At 42.3% G+C, this 16,575-nt stretch overlaps 1 protein-coding gene across 2 annotated transcripts in view; it reads right to left on the reverse strand.

Moving 5' to 3' along the window:
• The window catches only part of tho2 (THO complex subunit 2-like protein), a 547,726-nt gene that overhangs the window by 321,669 nt on the left and 209,482 nt on the right, over window positions 1–16,575 (reverse strand). The window lies entirely within an intron of this gene.

Here is a 16,575-nt window from a genome sequence, read left to right on the forward strand (position 1 = left end):
CTGCAAACAAAGGTATAATGGAAATCCTTAATTATAGTACCAATTATCTCTTCAAATTCTAAGAAAAAGACTTTTCTTGAAAACATGAGACAATAGAGCTTCTAAGCGTCAACAAAAACTCATTTAACAACTGTATTCCCTTCCTATGAATGTACAGGGTCATCTGTTTGGGATGTCAGAAAAGTATAACGTTACAGCTATTATGTTAATGTATATATATCTACGCAATTTTCTGCAATGTACGTGACAATGATGGGAGTTAACAATGACTATCTTAGCAACAATGACTTCCGTGAGACAACACAGCAGTGTAGTTCATAGTACAGTCCCCAGATGTCAGGTACAGAGGCGGTACAAGTTAGCGCACGTGCTCAGTGCTGATACAGAGTTGAGTGAAGATGGTCATTACACCATAACAACGCGCTCAGTGTGTCGTAAGGTATGATAAAAATTTTCGAGTGTAGTGGAGACCCAGTGAGCTTTCAGATGTCAGTACAACATTAGGCATGCCCCATCACATCGGGCCATTGTTAAATGGTACAACATGTTTTTAGAAAATGGATTGCAGATGCCTCACACAGGTGAAAGGCGGCGTGATAGCAACAAGGGGGAAGATATTCGACAAGCCATGATGCCGAGTCCACGAAAGTCACTCGGCCGCTTATCAGCAGAGCAGAATACACCATACACAACATGTCACAGGATTGTTAGGCGTTATCTTCACATACATCCACATACTGTATGCAGCGCATGCAAGCATTGACACAGCTGAATTATGGAGCTTGACTCAATTTTGCTACGATGATGTGTGAGCGGCAGGAAGGTGACGATCAATGGTTAAAATGATGGATGTTCACGGACGAAGCCACATTCCATGTGAGTGGCCGAGTCAACATGCATAACTGCATCATTTAGGAAACAGAAAATCCACGTCTCATACAAACGCGAAAGAGCCAGCCCTAAAGTGAATGTGTGGTGCGGTGTGACCTCTGAGAAAGTCTACGGACCATTCTTTTTTGAGGAAGAGACTGTTCACGCCGTCAATTATCTTGACATGATCGAGCAGTATGTGGTACAGCAAGATGGGATACTGGACTCCATTATCTATCAACAGGATGGTGCTCCACCGTATTGAACTATCATAGTGAGGGAACAATTAAACCTCATATTCAACAATCGCTGGTGCGGCCGTGGTGGACCTGTCCCATGGCATCCTAATAGCCCTGACCTAACCCTTCCATATTTTTTTGTATGGGGCTACGTCAATTCGACAGTGTACGCACGAAGACCACAGAATCTGGCTGACCTACGGAGGGAGATTACAGCAGCCTTTCAGCAAATCACTCCAGAAATGCTGTGTGCCACGTGGCGCAACATGGATTCGAGGTATCGTTTGTGCCGCACGCACGATGTTGGACATGCTGAGTGCTAATGTGCTGCGACACAAACTCCAGACTCTCCTTAACATGTATGTACCGTTAACAAGCAATAAATGTGCGTAGTTTCTTGTGTATAGTGTTTTACTTTTGACATCCCAAACGGATGACCCTGTATATTAAGATGGTGGTGGTAATTACCCTTTTCTGTACATGCCTCCAATCTAATTTTTACAATGTTCTGTAACATACTAGCACCCCCAAAGCAATATGAAAAAGAGATAAATGTGTTTAACCCTTGGTAACTCGCCCTACTATTCCACGCATCAGAACCCAGGCACGGTCTTTCCAACTGCACAGATTCTATGAGCAATATTTACTAAAATTATTGCTTAAACACAGAATGAATTGAAATGTTGGACCATGAATTTATTATACAACTATTATGTCTAACCTGTTGAAAGTATTTAGCATTACAAGGTACTCAACTACACATATCAAAAATAAATATTCAGCTGCCATTATTTAATGAAGAATGTTTGTCAATCAGAACTACTTTTTATGAATAGAAATCTAGTTAAAATTGAGTTATAGGAAGATAAAATGAAAACACGAATAAAACATTACAGAAAGAAAACCCATTCCAGGCACACCCAAACTCGACAACACACTAGTCATGAGTTACCTTCAATCTCTAACACCATTTCAAAAAAAAAAATCTTGATAAAAGTTTGTTCTAGGAAGGTAAGACTGAAAACATGACGAATACTATTTAACAACATGTCCGAACTCACCAAGGCAGTAGTATTTAATCATCATTATCCTCCTCTATCATTTCAATATTTTCTACTGTGCACTGTACACATGGAAGTAATGTGTGCTCTTGGCAGATAAACGTGAACATGAACACACATAGTTTTCGTTTTACGATTCCTTTCTCTGTCACAAAAGGCACAGCGCCCAATGTCTATTTGCCTGAGAGGTAGCTGACCCAAAAATGCTATGCAAATAGACATTTGTATCAGGAGCAATACAGTCAAGTAATACAAGAAGAACCATGTAATCCCTGCACAAAGTTATTGAGAGCTCCTTGAAATGGTTCCAGCGAGTAACGCCACTTCCATTTGGTCCATCTCTAAAAATAATGAAACTGTTGATTGCTCCAATGTTCAAAAGCATGTAGAACAATGTAAGGGGCCAGCAATTACGGATTCTAGAAACAGAGTGTCAACAATGTCGACGCCCCCTTTTTTAAGATTATAAAAAGTAAGCATCTCTGGTTTGTAGGCTTCTCTTAAATCTGGGTCTATCTTATCACTGTCATGCGTAAGCAGAAAGGAGAAGTACATTTCTGTTCCAATGTTATTGTATTTACGTCCCATTAAATACTTTTTCGGTTTTCGGAGCATTTCGGTTCTTTTTTTGGGAACATGTTCCCCTTGGTATGCAAACATGCTCATTTTCTTTACGAGGCTTGGTTTAGAAAAAGACTGGGGGAATGTGTGAATTATTTTTCTTCTCTGTCCTGACCACTGTAAGTTTGTGATTATTGAGTAGTGAATCAGCTAGTGGGATGAAGGTATACCACCTGTCCATAGCAATATTGCGACTGGATCCAGGAACTGGCTGAACTAGTCGCTCAACTGTACTTTTGCCACTTTATCAACCTTGTAAGGCCCTTCAGGTTGTTTATATCCATCCAAATTATAGGTTTAGAATGTTCTGGCATCAACAAAGGAAAATATTTTTATACCCTATTTTTCTGGCTTATTTGCTACTACTACGCTAGTTGCTTTTCATCACACCGACACAGATAGGTCTTATGGCGACGATGGGACAGGGAAGGGCTAGGAGTTGGAAGGAAGCAGCCGTGGCCTTCATTAAGGTACAGCCCCAGCATTTGCCTGGTGTGAAAATGGGAAACCACGGGAAACCATTTTCAGGGCTGCCGACAGTGGGGTTCGAACCTACTATCTCCTGAATACTGGATACTGGCCGCATTTAAGCGACTGCAGCTATCGAGCTCGGTAAGGCTTATTTGCAATATATTGCCTGAAGGAATGGCAGTGAAAGCCTTCTCACATCTGATCAATTGTAAGATATTCACTACATGAATAACAATTCATGCATCTAGATACAAACTCCTAAAAAAACCTCCTGATGTGTGCTAGCTTATCAGCTTCAATCCTATCACTTCGATTATTTACGTAATCAAATCTGAGTGCACATTAGATAAACTGAAATCTTGTTCAGGACATTGCAAGGTGAAAAGCTTCATCCAGTCCCATCTATAACCCACAGGTCCCTCAGGTTCAAATGTCCTGATTTGTGTAAATCTGCCAAATACAGAAGACTAATCACAGCCTTTCATTCTACAACGTTCATGTTAGCAGCATCAGGTAGTCAGTCATAGTTAGGCCCTCTTTTCAATGCATAAATTAGTAAATGTTACAATTACCTCAAGTACCCCGTGAGGGGAATACAGCTGCCAGGCTTCTAAGGAAGATTGGACATGTCTTGCCTTTCTTATAGCACCTGGTAAATGAGATGGTTTTAATATGTTCCATTTCCTTGTACGACCTGTTTTATGTATTACATGAGCACTCCGATTTGATTTACTGTCCTTACCAATCAGATATGGTGGTGGATCAGACACTGTGGAGGGAATGTCTGTTTCACGTTCAGAGTCACCAAACTCCTACATTTTTGTATTATGTGCACTTTCAATCACGGAATCATTCCATGACTGATGCTTATCATCAGCAGTCTAGGTATCATCAAACAGAATAGTCATCACCAAACAAATAGCATCTCACAGTAATCTGTTCTTGTTGAAAAGCACGGTTCTCCAATTCTTCTTTTTCTGCACTCCAGAGAAGCTGATAAATTCTTTCTTGTTCCTTAGGATCTATGTCTTCTATAAGAATAAATAACACAATCTTCAGAATTAAGCCTTTGGACCCATATGCACACAGCACAAACAAAAGAACGAAGTAAAACACATTTACTCGTGTGCGGAAGAAAAGACCACAACTTCTGTCGAATTCAGGATTTCATCAAGATAACAGCAGACGCTGAACTCAAATTAACTGTTGCTGCACTAGTGTTGCCAACAGTCCAACAAGGGATAAGAGGAGCAAAAGCATAGCCAGATTTCAGCTCGTAAGTTACGGTCAGAAAAGGGAATGTGCGGGCAAAAAGACCACGCAACGAGTTCTCGAGGGTTAACTATTTCCCTATAATATATCAGAATTAGTATTTCTTAGAAATCAAATCTGCTAATCAGTCCTTCACTATCCTATTTTATGTTTTTCATTCATTTTTTTTTTTTTTTTTTTCTGAATTCATTATTATAATGATGTTAAGAGTTTTCTTGGCATGTTTGTCAGGCCACTTGACTGAATGATCAGCACTGTGACATTAAGTTTTGAAGGTCCCAGGTTCCATTCTCAACCACATCTGCTTAAATCCAATCTGGGGGACAGGGTGTTCAAATGTTTTCCTATACACACAACACTACTCCATTCATTAGTAATAGAAAAGCAATAAGCATATGTAAGTCTTCTGTCTCCTTTTACTGTGTGGACCTGGATTTTTTTCTTATCCTATACTTCCTGAAACAGTATCAAGAATGACCTGTCAAAGCGTGTTGATGCTCATCTTCCTGATGAAGCTCGGAAGCCAAAACAAGCTCAATGAGGGCTCCAATGAAATACACTGTTCAAAAAAATTAGGGGAACATGTTTTGTAACGTCTGGTATGTGAACGTCAATTTGGTAGATGGAGTTCCAATGGTTGTACAGCAAACCTTGAGACCTTAGCTACTCAGGGTATGTCAAATCGAAGTCATACTCCATCAGTAGGCGTAGTCATGCATTAAACTGTCAGGAGACCCCTCAAAACAAAGTGAATAGTGGTGCATCCGTGTGTCGTCGTGAGTTATGAGGGTGATCCCAAAAATGAGGTCTCCTATTTTTTAATAAATACAGAACCCTGTTTGTGTGGCTGTTGGTCACAATATAAACATATAAACATGCGCGCGCCATGCTGAGGCACCCAGCCCGTTGGACTGAAATTCCCGACGAACAAAGGAACAGGAGACCGTCAATTTCCATTGAGACAGTCGTGAAGGTTGAGCAATGGAGCTCCCGTTCGATGTTACCTCCAAGTGCAAGTGCACGCAGTTATTCGGTTTTTGAACGCAAAAGGTACTGAACCAACTGAAATCCATCACCAATTCACAGAAGTGTATGGTGAGTCGTGCACGGATGTCAAAAATGTTCATAAGTGGTGTAGAGAGTTTGCAGCCCGTTGGACTGAAATTCCCGACGAACAAAGGAGCGGGAGACCGTCAATTTCCATTGAGACAGTCGTGAAGGTTGAGCAAATCATGCGTGAAAATTGGTAGATCATCCCGGATGATCTCTAAACTTTGGTTCCTGAGGTTTCCCAAAGCACCGGTCACAGAATTTTAACAGAAAAGTTGAAATACCGGAAGGTGTGTGCAAGGTGGGTGCCACGCAAGCTGACTGAAGACCACATGCGGCAACGAGTTGATTCTTCCTCCGCATTTCTTCAAAGCTTTGCAGGCGAACAGGACAACGTTTTGGACTCAATTGTCACGGGTGACGAAACCTGAACGTTCCACTTTACACCTGAGACCAAGCAACAATCGCGCCAGTGGCGGCATCCCTCTTCGCCACAGCCGTGGAAATTCAAGCAAACACAGCCTGCCAGTAAAGTCATGGCAACTGTGTTTTGGAATCGAAAAGGGTATTGTTGGTCGACTTTATGCCCGCTGGGACCACAATTAACGATGACAGATACTGTGAGACCCTGAAAAAACTCAGATGGGCAATTCATTACCGGAGAAGAGGAATGTTGAGCAAGGGCGTAAACATTCTCCATGACAACGCTCGCCCACACGTCGCCCGGCAAACTGTTGCTCTCCTGCAACAGTTTCAGTGGAACATCATCACCCACCCTATAGTCCCAACATGGCGCCCAGTGACTATCACTTGTTCCCTAAGTTGAAAGAACATTTGGCTGGAAAGCGATTCAGCACCGACGACGAGGTGAAAGATGAGGTTCACAACTTCCTAAACAGCATGGCAGCGAGCTGGTATGACATGGGCATACAAAAACTGTCACAGCGTCTACAAAAATGCATCGACCAAAATGGTGATTATGTAGAAAAATAGCTAAATGTTCAAGCTGTAAAATAATGTGAACCATTGTAGAAATAAACAGGTCCATGTATTTATAAAAAAATAGACCTTATTTCTGGGATTACCTTCGTACATAGACTACTGAGGTCAATTAAGCACCTTGTACGTCAACCAGCTCATCAAATGAGACATCGTAACGAGGTTCAAGTCGCAAGGGCTGTCACTTTGATCCAGAAAGGATGGACTTTTCGTCATGTTGCTGTGGATCTCAATGTCTCTCCGTTACTTACTCACCGCTTGTGAAATCGCTATAATGGGACAGGCCAGTTCACAAGGAGGGTTGGACAAGGTCGTGGATGCATGACAACCCTACAAGATGACCGATATCTGACCATCCGTGCATTGCAGCGTTGTTCAGCAACTGCCAGAGAACGGCAACAAGACCTCAGGAGGGTCACTGGAGTCACGGTGTCTGACCAGACAGTAAGGAACAGGTTAAGACAAGTGCCCTTACGACCCAGACGTCCTGTTCCGAGTGCCCCGTTTAATGCAGTTAACATTACGCAGCTCGCCTTCTGTCCGTCCGTACCCACGTCAACTGGCAACTTCGCCAAGAGAGACCTGTGTTGTTCAGATTTCCCCTGACACAACGTGATGGACGTCAACATGTATGAAGATGCCGTGGTGAGCAGTACATGCCAAATATTGTCCAGGAAGGCGGCCGATTTGGACAAGGTTCTGTGATGGTGTGGGGTGGCATCAGTATCGATGGCCGTACGGATCTTGTCGTCATCTGTGGTAATCTTACCACTGCGGGGTAGATCAAGCAGATACTGCTACAGCATGTGTTGGTTGCTATATGTGGTGTTGGCCCTGAATTCCTACTCATGCATGACAATGCCAGGGCTCATGTCGCGCGCATCACCAGAGCTATCTTGCGAGGGATAGACATTCAAGAGACGGAATGGCCAGCAGACAGTCCCGACCTTAATCCCATCGAGCAAGTGTGGGATGGGCTTGACAGAAGTGTTCGTGGGCGTCCTGTTCCACCACAGACTCTCCAAGACCTCGAACAGGCTCTCATTGAAGAATGGGGCCTGACACCACACAACGTGACCTTCGTCGACTTATACGGAACATACTACATAGGTGCCAAGCTGTGATAAATGCTTGTGGAGGACATACACCATACTGAAGCTCTCCAACTGTGATAAAAATCCACCCTGGAGGACTGTTATCACTTTGTTTTCACCCCTATTTGGACATTTCCGTTTGTGCTCTGAAAATGAACTTGAATCCAACGATGTTCGTTTGTATACTTCAACGGTAAAAAATAAAGGTTTAGATGGTAATATACCTGGGTGCGAGGTATTGTTTTGTGGGGCATGGCATACGTTCAAAAACATGTTCCCCTAATTTTTTTGAACTATGTAAATTTAAAAGAACTAGGTTTGACACGAGAGCTCATTTACTGAGGATGACACAAGTAATGGCACGAAAAAATGACAAATTAATCTATTCTTCCTTCTTCATTATGTTTATCTCATTCTTCTTCTGCACTCTCTATCCAACTCCTTGCTGGGTGGGGTAATGGACCAGTGACCACCACCCTTTCCTGTTCATCCACCATTCTTCTCTGAACACTCTAGGCCAGTTCACACCTCTACTCTCCACTGCTTCCTTTGATTATCCACCTCTTTCTTCGTTACCCCCATTGGATTTGTGACACCCACTTTCCATTCCATTCTTGCGTTAGGGATTCTCATTATTCCCATCCTGCCAACAAGGACAATCCACATCAATCTACTGGTCCCTATTCTGTTTTGTAACTTCTCTATCCTCAGCATTTCCTGCATATCTGTGTTCCTTTTGATCCTTGTTCACCTTCCTGAGTATGGTTCTAAGGAACTTTATTTCCACTCCCTCGGTCCTGCTTTCTTCTCTGGATGTTGTCCAGGTTTCTGTCCGTATGTCAGAATGGAGAAAAAATACATCTTTCATAACACCTCTTTGCAGCATCATGGAACCTTTCCGAACCATACTACAAGGGAACCTCAATTCCCCGTTTTTGGATGTATCATGAAAAAAAGTATAATACAGGAAAATGAAAAATAATGGAATGAATTAAAAGCATCAATAATTTGGTTAAACATCACAATAATGAAATATACATAATAATAATCTTACAAAAATGCAAACCCCATTGCACTATAGCCCTATAGCGATTGTTGCTCAGTCCGTAGGCCTGCGGTTTACAAGGCGACGCATGGTCAGTGCAACCAACCCTTCCAGCAATTATTCTTGGCTCTCTAGACGGTAGTCGCCAACTCACCCTCAGATAGCTCTTCAACTTTAATCATATAGACTGAGTGGACTTCAAACTAGCCCACATATCAAGGTAAAACTGCCTAAATCAAACTCCGGGCCTCGGGGTAAGAGGCAAGCAAACTACCCACCAACCACGGGACTAGCTATCAAAACTTCTGTCTATATAAAAAGACAAGAATTAAAAATCTCAACACTTTAAATTCAGTTTTACTTGTAAACTTCATCACTTTCCTGTGAAAACTTCTTTAGATCAGCCACACTCATTGAAGAATATGCTACTAGATAATGCCATACCAATCAACAATCAATTACAAGTACATTTTTTTTTAAATTTCTCAAATCTAATAAAATAAAGCAGATCGAATAAAAACCACCCACATGATTACGTAGAAAATCTCTCCTCTTTTTTTTTTTTTTTTTACCTTCCCTTGTAATTTGATGATGATGCTTGTTGTTTAAAGAAGCCTAACATCTAGGTCATCGGCCCCTAATGGCACAAAATGAAACGAAATGTAAGAACAATTAAAAATCCATAATCCTCCACTGACAAGAATTCAAAACGTGGGGACGAAGAATGAATGGATGGATATAAAGTTAAAACAATCAGTGGATCCGACCCGCAATGCCCCACATTCCCAGAAACTAGCATTAAACAATAGTATTACTGACCAAGGGACTGCTACTAAAGCACAATACTGAATTGATGATGCTTGTAGTCTAAACGGGTCCAAAATCCAGGTCATCGGCCAATCATAATGGTACTTATCGCTAGGAAAGTAGAACCATGGTATTTGTCATGTTGCGGTACTAAACAACAGTAGTGTAGACTCTCTGTATTCCACACATTATGGTACTTCTCACAGGTAATGTAATGTGCACATGTAACACAGACCTATGGTGTTTCGCACATTGTGTCACTATTTACAGGCAATGCAAACCTATACAGGCAACGTAAACCTATGGTGTTCTTCACATAAGTAGACTAACCACAGGGACTCGCACTATCCCGTGGTGTTCCATACATAGTGGGTACTAATCATAGGCAAGGCAGAACCATGGTGTCGCTCATATAGTGACACGAATCACAGGTAGTGTAAAATGCATCCTGAGCACACACTGTCACTACTAATCACAAACCTATTGTGTACCTAACATAGTGGTACTACGCGCAAGTAAAAGCGACCCATGGTGTTCTCTGTGTAGTGGTACTAATTACAAGTATTATCATGGTTCTAATTTGATCATACCTTGGTCACCCCTTTTAGTCGCCTCTGACGACAGGCAGGGGATAGCGTGGGTGTATTCTTCGTCTGCGTCCTCCACCCACACGAGGTTGTGTGTTTGGTCCGCGAGATGTATTCTATTTCCCTCAGGTGCACCAGCAAGCCGGTTAGGACCCCCCTTATCCGCCAACTGGGACGCGCCACTTGGGAGTATCACCTCTCCCCCTGCTACACCAGCTTAGTAGGTTCGCAGCTCTTGTAATTTGGTCACCAGTATATGTAGTAAGTTTGTGCAATTGTTGTACCTCTTAAATTAAACCTACTTGACTTTTACAGGTTATGTTGTAATTGAGAATATGGTTTCAAATGCAAATATCAATTCTCAAGTTTTCTAATGCATTGTATTTGATTTTGCCTATTGCTGATCACGAGTAAATTGGAAAAATATACAAAACTCACATATTTGTGACCTTGAGATCAGGTGGAAAGCAGACTGAGACAATTGTTGCACAAACCAGTACAGGTGGAAAATGCTACAAATGTTTTAAATGTTAGGCTGTGCATAAAATACTAGAATAGTCTTGGGAAGGAGGCTGTCCGATTCCTGAAAGACCAGTGATTATTGTCCTGAGAGAAGTGTTGAAAATATGCTTGGTAATACAATTACATACATACATAATCATTATAGACTGTTATGCCTTTCAGCGTTCAGTCTGCAAGCCTCTGAGAATTTACTAAACATCGCCACAATCCTCGATTTGCAACTAGTGTTGAGGCCTCATTTAGTTCTATACCTCTTATCTTTAAATCGTTAGAAACCGAGTCTAACCATCGTCGTCTTGGTCTACCTCTACTTCTCTTACCCTCCATAGCAGAGTCCATTATTCTCCTAGGTAACCTATCCTCCTCCATTCGCCTCACATGACCCCACCACCGAAGCCGGTTTATGTGTACAGCTTCATCCATCGAGTTCATTCCTAAATTAGCCTTTATTTCTTCATTCCGAGTGCCCTCCTGCCATTGTTCCCACCTGTTTGTACCAGCATTCATTCTTGCTACTTTCATGTCTGTTACTTCTAACTTATGAATAAGATATCCTGAGTCCACCCAGCTTTTGCTCCCGTAAAGCAAAGTTGGTCTGAAAACAGACCGATGTAAAGATAGTTTTGTCTGGGAGCTGACTTCCTTCTTACAGAATACAGTCGATCGCAGCTGCGAGCTCACTGCATTAGCTTTACGGCACCTTGATTCAATCTCACTTACTATCTTACCATCCTGGGAGAACACACAACCTAAATACTTGAAATTATCGACCTGTTCTAGCTTTGTATCACCAATCTGACATTCAATTCTGTTGAATTTCTTACCTACTGACATCAATTTAGTCTTCGAGAGGCTAATTTTCATACCATACTCATTGCACCTATTTTCAAGTTCCATGATATTAGACTGTAGGCTTTCGGCACAATCTGCCATTAAGACCAAGTCGTCAGCATAGGCCAGACTGCTTACTGTACAATTTGTACAATTGTACAAATAAATTGTCAAGTCAAAAATATACAACTAAACCTTGGCATAATGTAGATTTTTTACAAGCACAAACATTTGAAAAAACTTGTTTCATCTTCAAGTAGAACTGTCATAATGCACTCTTGTCTCCTCCTCGTCGTTGTGATCACTGTGATTTATGACTTCCACAGTTTCCCTAAATAATACCAGGTTAATGCAATGTGAAGATGGTCCCCCATGCAAGTTCACCGTCAATCGCTTTTCCAGTACGTACTGTAATTAATGCAATGATGGGACACTGATGCAAAGATACATAGGTATGGTGTAGCCGTGCTTTCGTGAAATACTGTTTCTCGAAAACCATTTGATCAAGAATTTAGCGTTGACGGGACTGAAATTTGTGGTCAGTTGATGCAGGAAGTCGTTTCTTAGAGGAACAAGTATTGCAGGATTTAAAAAAATAAACCATTGTGCAACAGCTATTAAGTGCCATGGCCTACCAAGCAACCACTGCTCAGCCCAAAGACCTGCAGATTATGAGGTGTTGTGTGGTCACATTATGAATCCTCTCAGCTGTTGTTCTTAGTATTCTAGACCGGGAGGATTTTTAAAACATTATTTAAGTAGGATACTCAGAGGACAACTTAATTTGATCGAACAATCTGGGAAAATGTCATTCCCGGGAAGGGATAATCCAGGTTACACTATTCACCCCTTATGCTCTGACAAAATCTTCATGAAATTTGCACTGTTACTGATCTCTTGTAGTATAGTCCCAAGTACTTGAAAGTATCAACTAGTTCCAGAGGTCCATTATCTTTATTATGCCTATTCCAGACCTACTGTATGTCTCCTTGTTACCACCATGGTTTTAGTCTTGTCTTGACTTATTTCATGCCCCAGCCTTCTATTAATTCACTACAAGTATCTAATTGAAATTGTATATGTTCACTCTATCACAATATCATCAGAAGCTAACAAAGCTCTAGTATTCTTTGGCTCCATCTTCTGTTCTTCGTCCATTACAATGACAAAATCAAATTTGTAATACAGTAACCTGTATGTTATATGTCAGGTCTTAATATTTTCCCTATTAATTGTATCAGTTTCATTTAGTTGTTAACCTTAGTTTAGTGTGAAGGTCAAATAAATGAATAAAATTAATTAATTAATTAAGAATAATAATAATGTTATTTGCTTTACGTCCCACTAACTACTTTTTAAGGTCTTCGGAGACGCCGAGGTGCCGGAATTTAGTCCCCCAGGAGTTCTTTTACGTGCCAGTAAATCTACCAACACGGGGCTGTCATATTTGAGCACCTTCAAATACCACCGGACTGAGCCAGGATCGAACCTGCCAAGTTGGGGTTAGAAGGCCAGCGCCTTAACCGTCTGAGCCACTCAGCCCGGCATTTAATTCATTAAACCCTGAATCGGGCTACACTCAATCTATGATCCTCATCGAAATCTTTACTAGAAAATGCTGACACTTCTTGTCAGAGCCATATTTAGGCATGGGCCTTAGGGGTCTAGGACCAGGGCGGCAAAAATGCAAAAAGGCTAATAGTTTGAAACCGAGATTTTAGAATGTGTGCACTGCCACAGTAGAACTATTCAAAAGCAAAAGCTCACAACATGAATAACAGAATTTTTGTTCCGCTTATTTGAAAGCGGTCAGTAATAATACTATATACCGCCACAATGTTTAAATGTAGCCTCCTCGGTCTACATACGAGTATCAATATGATAAACTTCGGGCTGCAACTTAGTCAAGCAGGCGGTGAATCAACACTGCCTAGAGATAACCGCCATGGCATTAGGTGAATCGAGAAGACTACCAATTTCCCACAAGAGTTCTGAAGAAGTAGGTGAAATTGAAAGCCATTTTTATTAATTTTGTGCGAGTTTTATTAAATGATTTTCATACTACATACACAGCGTGGATACTCGAAAATGATTAAGTTGCCCTGAACATTGCAGATTAACAGAAGAGAAGAAGAGGAGCGAAAGTGAACTGTCTTCAACACCAAAATTAGATTCGCTTTTCCACAGGAACAAAACTGGAACTCCTTTCATGCAACCAATGAAAATAGAAATGACCACACCGGTACAGATAATCATTGTGCGGGCCCACTTTTATGGTATTATTTTACCTTAAAGACATTCTACTGTATTATTTTATTCATTACCACATATAAAATGAATAGTAATTGCAATACTGACTTATGAAGTTTGGGGTGTATGTATGTTCAGTACACAGCCCGAAGGCTGGTTGGATCTTCAATAGCTCCACCATCAGCTGTCTTATATGGCCTAGGAATCATTGGACAAGCATACTACGGAAATGAGGAGTGAGGCAGTTTCCAGTTTCCTCACTAAGCCAGAAGTTCTATTACATATCAGTCTACCAAGCCCACTGAAATACACGCACCAACCAACCACTATGAGCAACATTTTCGCATCATTCATAACAGGGACTGGCTGCATAAGGAATAGCATTACAAGCTTCGCTCACACCTCAGTCGCTTTCATATTGTCAAAGCCAAGGATAAGACTGAGACAGGTCAATGTTCTAGCCCATACCAGAATATGAAGTGCACTGTAAACACTAGGTCTCACCAGCGAAGGCATGAAGGGGCACAAAATTATTTGGCCCCAGAAGTACTGTAGAAGTTAAATTCAGTGCTGCTTCTAGTATTTCTTTCCTTTTACTCCTCTCTATCAGGAAATAATCAATCATGGTCTTTGTCCTATGGTTACCCTACCCATACCAGGCTATTATCTGGAATTGCTCTTCTTGAACAAATCATTTCTCTTACAAAAATTCACAAGATTATTTTTGTCCATTCCCAAATGAGCTTAACAACAAATACACAACCCCCCGTTCTTGGCCCACCTATGCATTCAAATTTCCCATTACTACTGCCTCATTACCAGTAATACTTTCTTCCAATGTATTTAGGAAATCCTCCAGTTTCTCTTCCTTATTTCCTTCCTGTGGGGCATAAACTTGTATCCAAACTTCCTCTATACTGTACTTCTAATCTTGGTTGTTACTTTTATTATACCATCATATATACGCTATTTTCCTGCACATTCAGTATACCTATTCCATGCTTCTATTTCTGGTCCTGTTGAAGATGGCAGAGTATATTATGTTAAATCAGGTCTTGCTTAACCTTTCTACTTGTTTTCTCTCTCTATGCTGAAACATGCTGGCTCAGCATGGTGATGATGAAACATGCTGGCTCAGCATGGTTTCCAAAACGTCTCACCAATGTTTCACTGAATGTGTATCAAACTGTTACTACTGTACATCTTAGGTGTTTCCACCTTTTATCGATAGAGGGCAGCCCCCTCTGTCAAGAGCATTGATGATCTTGTCTTGACTTGGTCTTTTAACTATTTTCTCCTTGATAATTATTTTGTTCTGATGATGGGGAAGAATAATAATGCGGAGCCCTCACACACAGGAGCGATGTTATTACCTTTCAAATGGATATATTTTAGATTTAAAACTGTGATAAATCACTGCACGATTAACGTGTTCTGAAGATTGATATTGAGGGTAATGTACCATTTTGAATTTGTACAACAGAGCACACCAAGAGAGAACCAAGCAACCAGCCGAGCCAGCACCCTGCAAGAGCCAGCTCGCCTACCGACAAGTCTACCACAAGCTCCCCGCACAACCTGCCAACCAATCTCAGGGCAGGATCCAAGCACCGAGCATTGCGCGAGCCAGCACCCCGCCAGCAGCCAGCTCGCCACCGCCAAGAGACTCCTCGTGGCCCCGCACAGCCTGTTGACCAATCAGCGGGCGAGGCCACGCCCAGCCGCCATTACCGGCCGTTTCCAGCGCAGTCCCGACTCCCTGGATATAGTCAAACGGTCGCTGCCAGTTACCTCGCAGCACTTGACCAGACCAGAGCGGACCCCAGCCTGCCTGCCAAACCTTGTGCGGGCACACGAGCAATTTGTCTAGTGCTCAGTGCGGTCATTAGTTCGTACCTTGTCTTGGCGCGATCCAATCAAAACTACACCTGGTGCGACTAGTACCCACTGAGTACGCCAAGTATAGACGCAGGTCCTCACTGAGTTTGACCGTTTCCAGTGCTTCACAGCACCCCAGAACCTCGTAAGTCCCGAAACATGAACCCATACCCACCTAACCACGACCCTTACCAAGCCCAGACAAGTATGGATAATCCCGGTGGATCGAGTAGCCGGGACCCATACAACTCCCCTCACCCCACTGAAGAAGAAAACTACGAAAATCCGTTCCACTACCGACAATATGACTACCCTTTCCCAATCTCCCAAAAATGCCAGTTAATCATGCTTCCACTCTTCAACCCAGGACCAGTCCCTATCGCTCGCCGCTTAGTGATAGAAGCCATAAAACCTATTATCCATCGCCACATTGCAATAATAGAAGAAACACACAATAACCTGCTAATCATAACCCCACTCAAGAACATCTTCCTCAATGCCATCCTAACCCGCCTCCTGACTCCTGGACTACCCAGACCAATGATAATCAACCCATTAAACTACACCATGCTCACACCACCTTCCGACTCCGACCCCGCACCTACCAAAGCCAACCCAGCACCAACATCCAAAACCACCGAAACACAAACCAATCCACCACCACCTACCGAATCAACAGAAGCCCAAACCAACCCACTTCCCCCCCCGCCACCACCTCCACTCCCACCACCACCTGCCAAGTCCACCCACTCACAAACCAACCAGCCACCAACCACCACCGACTCTCACGCACAGACAGTGAGCAGGCGTAAAAAACCTGCTCCTAAACCACACTCACAGAACCGAACCCAGGCACCCACACGCACATACCTCATCACACAGTGCTTTAATTGCTTAAAATTAAATCACGTAGCAGCCTCATGCACTGCAGATACCCGCTGCAATAGGTGTGGTGGCAACCACCGCCACACAGATTGT

Source organism: Anabrus simplex, chromosome 3 (genome assembly GCF_040414725.1).
Source record: "Anabrus simplex isolate iqAnaSimp1 chromosome 3, ASM4041472v1, whole genome shotgun sequence".
Lineage (NCBI taxonomy): Eukaryota > Metazoa > Arthropoda > Insecta > Orthoptera > Tettigoniidae > Anabrus > Anabrus simplex.